The sequence below is a fragment of the Lepisma saccharinum genome, chromosome 1 (assembly GCF_977018435.1).
Source record: "Lepisma saccharinum chromosome 1, izLepSacc3.1, whole genome shotgun sequence".
NCBI lineage: Eukaryota > Metazoa > Arthropoda > Insecta > Zygentoma > Lepismatidae > Lepisma > Lepisma saccharinum.
The window spans coordinates 96,613,633-96,624,631 of NC_139229.1; the positions used below are offsets into that span (position 1 = coordinate 96,613,633).

The window sequence follows — 10,999 nt, forward strand, 5'->3', positions numbered from 1 at the left end:
TTGTGACTCCCTGGGATGCCGTCAGAGGATTTGGTGATCATACCTTGATTATTTTTTTTACAGAGCAGTTCGGGTAGGTTGTTATTTATAACCCCACCCCAATTTTTTTTTGTTTTGTGTTCATGGCGATGGTCGTACCTAATGCGGCGACCCGTTCGCCCAGCGAGATGTCTCTGCTGACGAGTCTCCCGAAAGCTGCGTGCTCTAACTTTCTGTCAGCATCATGACGTACATCGAGATCGGTATTGGTATTGTAGGCAATATCGTGATCCTTGCATGCAGCATCCAGGGGATTCATACTTTTGTCGCCTCTTTTTAGTTGCTGTTTGAGTTTGGTACCGGGGCCGCGGTACTGGTAACCTGGGGGGAAGTTAAACTCTAGAACCCCTCTCTAAATACGGCTCAAACTGGAAGGCGAATACCACAGGTTCGAATCATATACTAACTTAATAGAGCAATTCCATACGGACAGTCTTGACCACAGAAGGGCCCGAGACCTTATGCTACTTTGGAAAATTTTTAAACGCCAAACTTCGATCTCCTCTGTGGCTTTCACAATTCAAAATACGTAATCTGAACATTAAAACACGACCCAATGTGAGCAAAGCGCGAACAAATATCATGAAAAGGTCACCTATTTGGAGAATGAGTGCGGTCTACAATGCTATGGAGAAAGAGAATAAAAGCATCGTTTTTTTTCACAATGTCATATTCACAATTCAAGAAAACAGTTATGAATACATTGGCTAGAAAAACAGATGGAAATATGTTACGAAACTCTACAGTATTGTTATTCTATGTATTGTATAAGAAATTGGCCTCCCCGATGGCGCAGTGGTAGCGTCGTCTCCTTGTAATCAAGGGGTCCCGGGTTCGATACCCGGTGGAGGCACATAGTGGTTCGGATCCCACTTTAAACTGAAGTTCCAGTCCCGATTAGCCTTACTGTGCATAAAGTGGACTTAAAACACCAAATCAATCAATCACTGTATAAGAAATTGTACTATTATAATATGAACTCTGTAAATTGGTGTAAACCTGTTGAGTTCATTAATAAATAAATAACAATCAATATGTTTAAAAAAAGTTCCGCACCATAGGCAAAATCACAGTATTTGTTCAATTTGCTCTCCGTTGAGTTTGAGTTCAACACATTTTTGTAGGCGGAATCGCAAAATTGTTGAGCACACGGCGGACATAACCTGGGCCGATGGCTTCGCATACGTCCTTGATTCTTGTGTGAAGATGAGCCATATCGTGCATCTTCACGTTGTACACCAGAGATTTAACCTATCCCCAAAAAGCATAGTCCATCGGATTCAAATCCGGCGAGCGTGTGGCCCATTCGGCGGCTCCAGAGAACGACAAAATCAATTTTATCACAACTTTACAATTTTGCCTATGGTGCGGGACTTTTCGGACACATTGTATAAACAGACACGCTACGTGTCATAAGGGGGTGGATTTTATATGCACTAAAAATTCCATAATATGCATGCAAATATGCATTGAAAACAGGCAAAATATGCACTATAAATTTTTAAAAATGTCCTAAAATTGTGTATTTCGATCTATAGGCTTTATGGCTGCATCAATGCCACCCCTACCGCCCTTCCTGGAGGGCTTACAACTGCCCACATAATTCCAAGATTTGAAGCAAATCCCGCCTTAGACCCATGTTTTCAGCGTAGTTGGCTAATATAATTGCTCAACATGGATAGGAAAAAAATATTGCATTTCTGTCTTTCTATTGTTACTGATAAAGACTGTTTACAAAGCCAAAAATGATGACTAGATACCGAGGCTTATTTTCGGTTCTTGACACCCAAAAAAAGGATGATCATGCACAAGTTACTAACCAGCTAAAGAACAGTAAAAGTACCTTCCAAAATTTGTGAAAGTAGTTGCAGAGATACCACAACAACTGGTCTTACAGTAAAAAATCATGGTTGAATTACACTGTTGGACAGGGTTTGCAATGCCCTGAAATCCTTGCCCAAAACCCAAAGCACAAATTTCCTACTGTAATATTGTTTTATATAGGGAAAACATGGACACAAAGTGGTAATAATCAAATGCTTCAAAACAGAAATAAGACTACTCTTTTCAACGTTGACTTTGGATGTCATTCGAGACAAATGCTTGTATTCTGATTTTTTTTTTTAAAAAAAAAACCAGAAATTCGAGTAATGAGCCTCTTTACGACAGAAATGGACTCCGAAGTTTGAAAAATAATCGTGGCCATAACGGATGGCGAAAAGTTTATGTGTGTTGTGTATGTAAATTTTGATGTGAACCACAAGAAATAAATCTATTGGGTTGGTGCGAATGAAATGTCCGGCCCAGGTGCGTCATTGCCAAAGATCAAAAAAATCAAAACTACAATACCTGGTTAATTAAAATAGTCGCCGTCTGCAGCCACACACTTTTGTCATCGCTCAGCCAACAATTGGATTCCATGGCGAAAGAAGTCTGGAGTCTGCGACGCAAAGATCTCCTCAACGGCATGTTGCACCGCCCGATCATCAGCGAAGGTCTTCCCTGTTAGGAAGTGATCGAGATGCCGGAAGTGATGGTAGTCAATGGAAGAGAGGTCGGGAGAATATGCTGGATGAGGAAGGGTTTCATATTGCAACTCATGGAGAGCCTGCACCGTCCTTTGCGCGACATGTGGGCGAGCATTGTCGTGCAACACGAGGACACCATGTCTGTGGACCATTGCTGGATGCTTGTGGAGAAGTTTGTGGTGCATTTCATGGAGTTCAGCACTGTAACAATTTGCATTGATGGTTTCACCTCGCCTGAGAAAGACATGATGGATCACACCCACCATAGACCACCATACCAGCAACAACACCTTCCATGGGTAGAGAGGTGGTTTCGGAAACCGCCCTGGACGTTGATCACGATTCAACCGTTGTCCTGATCGTTTATGATTGTCATAGCAGATCCATTTTTTATCTGAAGTGACAATCCGATGCAGGAAACCATCCAGGTTATTCCTTACACTCAGAATACTGCACACCTCCAGACGGCGAGTCTTGTTGACCGGTGTCAAATCATGTGGTACCCATGAGTCCAACTTTTTCACTTTACTGATCGCAGGGAGCCGCCAAACAACAGTGGTATGGTGTACGCCTAACTCGTCTGCAATGGCACGAACACTTTTCCTAGGGTCCGCTTCCACGGGGTTCCTGAGGAGCTCATCCGAACATGATGTTGTTCGATGGCCACTGGGTTCATTTTGCAATGCTGTGTCACCGGAACGCAATTTGACAAACCGGCGGCGAATGGTGCGTTCATTTACCATTCCTAGCCCAAATACACCGTTAGTGTCTTTGGCGGCTTGCTGAGCAGAATGTCCAAGTTTGAATTCGTAAAGACAAATCACTCGCAATTGTGTGTTCTGCATGGTGCACTTTCAGATGGCCCTGTTTAGCAACACACCGCCTCCTGACAGTCTGGGTGCTCCAGCCTGTTTGCTGGACGTATACAGAGTTTATGACGTTAGACCTGTGACCTCAGTCAATCCCTGTGTTGTGTGGTTGAGCTGAGTTTCCGACCAGATGTCAAAGCGGACATTTCATTCGCACCAACCCAATATATACCTAACATATTAAATTTGATACGTAAACGCTCAGAGTAGGTTTGCCATTAAATAACTGTTGCATCAGTGTAACCACATCGTCACCTCTATTCATTGCTTAAGTAATTTTCTCTTCAATGTAATACCGAAGGATTGAATTAGTAAATAGATCCACATGACCCAAGCGAATTGATTTTCTACTCCAATGGCAATAGACAATACGCACAAATTGGATTTTGGTCTCCCTAAAATTGTTTCAGCATGGTGATTGGAAAATTACCTGGTGCAACTAGGAGCTGATGTTCTCAATAGACGTTGGCTCGTAGAACAGACTTTTCCCAACAGCGTGTCGACGTGAAGAGTGACCGTTCACACAGGTTACAAACACAGCTCTGTCCCTCTGCTCTAATGACTTTCGTTCTCTCTTGTCTGACTAACCAATAACATCCAACTGACCCCGTGACTATCAGAATCCACACTATTTATCCTCCAAGGATTTCTGCCATGAATTTCGGGTCGATGTACCTGTTTACTTCCTTGAATTTGTTTATTACGCCGAGTGATCCATCAAGACTGATGTAACTTCTTTACTCAGCAATCCTTGGATTTCTAGTGCCTGTTTCCTGTCTGGGATTCTGATAGCCAAGAATCGAGAGAGTTATCTTTCTGTTCTAATAAAATATACCATATGTGGGTTGAGTTGGGTTGGTGTTTTAAGTTTACTTTATTCACAGTAAGGCTAATCGAGACTTGGACCTACAGTTTAAAGTGGGATCCGAACCACTTGTGCCTCTACCGGGTATCGAACCCAGGACCCCTTGATTACAAGGCGACGACGCTACCACTGCGATATACAATATTATATGGGTGTTATACGATATAGTGTGTTTGACAAAAGAATACCATTTACCTAAGCTTCTGTACTGATGAGAGAAGTGGGGCCCTTATTTCACGTATCTCACCTAAAAATTATCCGATGTCAGAATAATGGAATGAAGTCTGAATTTCACAGTCACGTTCATTTGTTTACATTTACTTCAATCTCAGAGTGGATGAAGAATTGCACATACTGTAGAATTTTTAATATTTCCAGGTCGGGAAGGGAAGTTTCAGTAAATTCTTTGGAAGCATAAGCATATATCTGTAGCATCCACCCACCCCCCCTCAAAGGCATGATCAGTTGCAACCAGAAGGGTAACTGTCCCCCCCCCGCAAAACAAGTACACACAGGCACGCACACAGACGTACGAAAATAACCTATCAAAAGCTAACCAACAAATAATGCCAATCTGCTGCTGTCACTGGCACCTAGAACTGTGACTCATTTGAGCATTTCTATTCGATCTCTGTGATTAATTGGAGGCGGGGGGAGTTTTCTTGATCTTTGCAATAACTGCAGTTTCCAGTTAATGGATGTCCTTGACCAACTAGATAGGCGACTCTTTACCCAAAGGACAATAAAATGGAAGAGACAAACTTGAAATAAACGATTTCATTAAATTACTTCCAATATATGCACATAAAGCTGAAATATGCACTAACTAAAATATGCATTTATATGCACTATAAGACTTTGCCAAAGTGTTCCCAATCAAGTGAAATTAATGAATCCGTTGAAGGATAGCAATTTTCTCAACGAAAAAAATATGCAAATATGAAAAAAAATCCGCCTCTTAGCCATAAGTACCAGGTGGTTATAATTAAAGTGACGGTGTTCAGAGTGGTACAGCACGGGCTGTAATGAGAGTAGCAGTCTGAAACTTCGTAGATATGCTAATGAAGCAATGCGCTCGCGAATTATGCCAAAAAAAAAATAGTTCCAATTCTCGCCACCAGGGTAAAAAACGGCGCTGTAAGCAGTCAAAACGTGGAATTTTCCATAACTCTGACGTCAAAGTCGGTGAATTTGCCTAACCATTGTGTGAGCTCCCTGGTTGTTGTTGGTGACGCTTGTTGCTTTTTCCTTTAGTAATGTTCATGTAATTCGAATAGTGAAATTGTAGCGATATTTTATTACAAAGAGTATTGTTTTCTGCGATTTATAGTGTTTTTCCTGTAACTATACCAAGTTTTGACTGCTTACAGCGCCATTTTTTACCCTGGTGGCGAGAATTGGAACTATTTTTTTTTTTTTTTTTTCATAATTCGCGAGCGCATTGCTTCATTAGCATATCTACGAAGTTTCAGACTGCTACTCTCATTACAGCCCGTGCTGTACCACTCTGAACACCGTCACTTTAATTATAACCACCTGATATTTTTAATACATCTTCACAATTGTCTCTAGTCGCTATATTTCGTGAGATATTGACGAGTTCGTACATTGCAAATTAAGAACATACTTTTAGATAGAAATTCAATTGAGAATACATGTTAAACATTATTTCAATTTTTACCCTTCCAAGTAAAGAAGAATACATTCTGATATATTGTGCATGCAATTTATTCAAACATGTTGTTCCCTACGTTTTCTTGATTTTTTTCTCCTTTCTTTTCAGGGATTTTATTCAGATTGGCTGTCCGGAGAAGTTGCAATGTATTCTGGGACCAACTTTCTCATTACACGAATTGTACTGGGATATAAAAATATCATGCGTTTATTGTGTGAGTTTATTTTATTTCAAATGTCATAAAAGTTTACAAAATATTCAAAACAGTATTACTGAAAAGTGTATGTCAATCCTTCCTGGCAATTGTATACTTTTCTCTTTTCCTTTCTCAACCCGTCCATTCTGTCTCTCTCTCCTTCTCTCTCTCTCTCTCTCTCCCTTTCATGTATCTCTTATTCTCTTTTCAGACTTTTCCTTCTTTCTTTTCATCACTAGTTATAGTTCTTATTCATTCATTCTTCATTTTTCCTCCCTTCCATTCATTCTTCATTTCCTATTACCTCCCTGGGGTGTAAGGGGTGAACCTTCCACGTAATACACCCAATTGTCAGCCTCACATCCACGTAGTACACCATGGCCTGCATTTTGCAGACTAATGAGGCTCTGGCGAGTGGCTCTGGCCAGTATAATTCTGTGTGTTGTCCTGTTTCTTGTCCTTGTGTTATCTGAGTGCCTCTTTACAGCCTCAGCTTTTAACAGAAGTCAGAATGTTTTAAGATTTTAGTTATGCTTCATTACAGTTATGTTATTTGTTATGGTAAGGGACTGGACCCCGTACAACGTGACGGGTGCAAAATAGCCTAAGTGCTGACACACCCAAAATTTTAAATTCAAATTCAAATTCAAATCCTATTACCTCCCTTTCAGTCATTTTCCCTATTACCCCTTTCATTCTTCATTTACTTATTGCTTCCCATTTCCATTCATTCCTCATTTTTGTTATCATTTCCCTTTCATTCATTCTTCATTTTTCCTATTACTTCCCTTTCATTCATTCTTCATTGTCTCTTTTACTTTCTTCTCATTCATTCTTCATTTTTCCTATTATTTCCCTTTCATTCATTTTTCCTATTTCCCTTTCATTCATTCTTCATTTTTCCTATTAATTCCTTTAATTCAATCTCTTCGTCATTCTTTCCCTCTATTTATCTCTCTTTATTTTTCTGTTCTCTTTGTCTCGCTCAACCCCACCCCCTTTCCCTCCTAATTTTAGTCTCCCTCTTTTCACGGTCCCAACTCAGAAACTATGATGAAAGTTCCCAATTCAGGAACCTAACGAGAAGTCCTAATGAGATATGCATGAAACTAGACACATCTATAATCCCTAATTCAACAAATGTGAAAAATCTAGGCTTCATTTTCGATGAACACCTTAACTGGGATATTCATGTACGAGAACAAATTAAAAAAGCTTACGCTGTGCTAAGATCGCTGTACAGCTTTAAAGAATGCCTAAAAACAGAGATTAAAATTAGACTAATCCAATCACTTATCTTTCCTTTACTGGACTACTGCGACGTAATTTTCGGACCAAATCTATCCGTTCGAAACAAAACCAAAATCCAGAAAGTCCAAAATTCGTGTTTCCGTTTCGTGTACCATGTTGAACATGACCAGACGCCGAAAATTACATCTGTGTTGCTTTATTCATTATCTTTTACAAACCAAAACGCCTAGAAAACTATTCCAGAAATGAAAATTCCGAAGGGAAATACATGATTACAAAACAAAGGGAAAATCGAAACTTGAACTTCCAAAGCACACACTAGAGCTTTTCGAATCATCATTTACGTATTCAGCTGCAAGAGCGTGGAATGAACTTCCTCCTTCCATGACGTCCCTCACTAATCGCAACAACTTCAAAGACAAACTATAAACTCTATTGTTAAATGAACAATATCTGTGTTCCAGCACTCATTAATAGCTCTCATTTCTGAACCAACTTCCTAATAACAAGTATTTTCATCTTCATTTTGCTTGTTTACTTTTCCCCTTACATGTTGCCAACCCTTAGCGACATTTTGTCCTTTCTCGCATATTAAGAACATTTATATGTTTTTACACATAACATTAATATTAATTTGTATTATTCTTAACCATATCACACCAAGCACAATTGTGTCAATTAATTTGTGTATCCTTGTGTATTTGTTTCCAATCTTCTTCTTATTATTATTATTATTTTTAGTGTGTAGACGAGCCTTTGTTCTCAATTTTGTATTTCTTCTTTTTGTGCCTTCTTTATGTTTCTCTCTTTCTTCTTTGTTTGTCATTGTACAAACATTTAGTAGGTAGATGGTATTTAGTATGTATATGTATCCATCGGGGTTAGGTGGTAGAACAGCCGCAGGCTGAACCTCGCCCTTTAATAAAGGAAAATTGAATTGAATTGAATTGAACCAAATACCAACTCGGCAACCGCTGCCTCGGGAAGGAAGGGGGAGAGGTAAGAACAGTTTTTTTATAGGTTCTTTTCGTTACTGCACGTTACTCTGAAATACTACGTATCCATTTACAGAAAAGTACTGTGTTTTACTGGAAGTTTCTTCTTTTCTCCAATATATTTTGAGTATATTGCAGATCTTTCTAGGTTAGCAGTAAACAGATATGTGTAATGTTAACTATTTCAAACGCCATTTCATCCTCCCCAGAGGAAATTAGAAGGACTCCTGAGCGAAGACACTGAAATATCCCACTGGTAAAGATCAGTTCCTGAGGTGAAACTCTTTCTATTGAAATTTCCATAGTTCCTGAGTTGGAAAGTCCTGAATCGGAAATAAATACTTTTTCACAAACAAACACACACTCTATGTCTCAGAGATCCCATTCTTAATCTGCTGTAAGAATGAAGTTAATGTAAATGTAACCACGTGACTTCTCGAAATAGTTCCTTTCCTATGTACTATGTATTATTTCTGGTGTCATTTTGCCCATGAATGTATATTAGTCGTAGCTGTACAGTTCATCATAATATAAGGTCCCACAACTTTCACTGGTACCTCTCTACGAGCGTCACTTTCCTGTCATCAGCAAGTTAGGACTCTCCTATACAAACACCACCTTCCCATATTCAAATATTCATGATGCCCCTATACGACGGCCACTTTCTCAAACAGGACATTTTGGACGGAATTAGAACAGCAAATATTAATTATATTTCACTTAAAATTAACGTTGCAGAAATTAAGAAAGATTATAATCTCAAAGGATTTCTAAAAATTAAAAGATAATTTTGACGCATTAATTATAAATTATGAAAAGCCAGAAGGGCTAATAGCTAAATTATTGCCTTAGCAAGGCTCAAACAGTTTGAATACTTCATGGCAACGAAATCAACAAACTCCGGCTATAAAAGTGGTGCAATTTCGCAGAACCAACGAGACATGCGGGGTTTTTAGTCGTGTGCTCTCCACCCAACTGGGTTTTTACTCGTTGGTTGAAGACCTCGCTCTTTGAGGATCTTTACGGAAACTTGGAAGGGAGAGATGTTTTTATCTAAACCTAAACGGGACCTATCATTTGGTCATCACCAGCGTTGTCAGCAGTTAAGGTGACCCAGGGTCTTCACTCGGGTACCTCATTCTCACCGCTAACAAGACATTTACTTTATTCATAGGAATCAGCAACATTAAGCAAACTATAAGTTAAGGATGTGCGGTGCGTTCCGGGAATAGCGGTGCAACGTAAGTTGGTGACGTCAAGAGACGAAATAAATCTCAAAAGCGGTAACTGAATACAACATATTGTGCTCGAGGAGAGAACGGATAGATTCCGACCTGTAACTTCTAGCAACGGACAAGGTGTTACCTTCAGCCTAGAAACTAAGTCCGATAAAGAAAGGTAACGATACCTGTGGTGTCCAAAGGAGCCGGACACGGGTACGTGACAACTTTCTATCGTGCACTATATTCCTACGCGCAAGTTTCCTGAACACCTGTCATCGTAATAACCAATAGGATTTCTTATTCTCACAAGCCACATGTATATGTTAACACTGACTTCATTCTTACAATGGACAGTGAATAGGTTCGAGTCCCGTCTAGGTAACTTGTAACGCGCGTGTGTGTGTAGTTTCTAAGCACTACAGGACAGTGGCGTCTCGTCCCTTGGGGCTTCCGGGGCTTAGCCCCTAAAGAAAAACGGACGTATTCAAGTAATTATCAATCACCATAACGCATAACTATCACCCAGTCTTTTAAAAGGCGATTTTTACCCAAGTAAATTCTTCGTCTGCTGCGATGGATACGACAGCGCTCCTAGCGGTATTGATGTCAATTTCGGTCTGCGGGGCACGTCGCAAAGGAAGGCGTGGCCTACACCCACCTAAGCTACAGTGAAGGTCACATGCTAGCAGAGAGGGAAGGGGATAGTGCAATGGCTTTGAGTGCTGATTCGGGGCTAGCTTCGTTGCGTCGCGTTCGATCTCACGTGTTGTTCTGTAGTGTTTTGGTGGCTTTCATTCGCTATGTTTGAGTGAGTTTGGCAGGGTTGATGTTCGAACATAAATTGATGAAGGACATAGGCTGTCAATTACAAGACACAATGAATTTGTCCGGAAAAATGGGCATATATTAAATAGAATTATCGATTGCTTAAAATTCTGTGGTCGACATGAACTTGCTCTACGAGGACATAATGAAAGAGAACAATCTTTAAACAGAGGCATCTTCCCAGATTCATTATCCCTTCATAGAAGAGGGAAAACTAAAGAGGGAACTTCGTGTTCTTTATTGTAGTGAAGAGTTGAAAAACATAAACTCTATCAGTAGATTGCATTCATTTTTTATTTAAAATTATTTAGAGGGTACCTTTTCAGAAACAGTAAAAATGACAAACATAGTTTTAATAACTCCAGTGGCAACAGCTGAATCTGAACGATGTTTCAGCACATTGAAGCATATTAAAACCTGCTTAAAAAATGCAATGGGACAAGACAGACCAAATGCCTTGGCACTTGCTTACAATAGAGTAAGAATACATTTCAAACATAGAGGGCTTCAACGAAAAAGTAATAACAAAATTT

The 10,999-nt window shown here is 39.8% G+C and overlaps 1 protein-coding gene across 1 annotated transcript in view; it reads left to right on the plus strand.

Annotated features, from left to right (window-relative positions):
- Nucleotides 1–6,221, plus strand: part of LOC145985169 (uncharacterized) — a 52,706-nt gene extending 46,485 nt beyond the window's left edge. Inside the window, exon 2 of the mRNA XM_083118868.1 lies at nucleotides 6,085–6,221. The gene's annotated coding sequence lies outside the window, so the exon portion shown is untranslated. The remainder of the gene's footprint in view (nucleotides 1–6,084) is intronic.
- The last annotated feature ends 4,778 nt before the right edge of the window (nucleotides 6,222–10,999 follow it).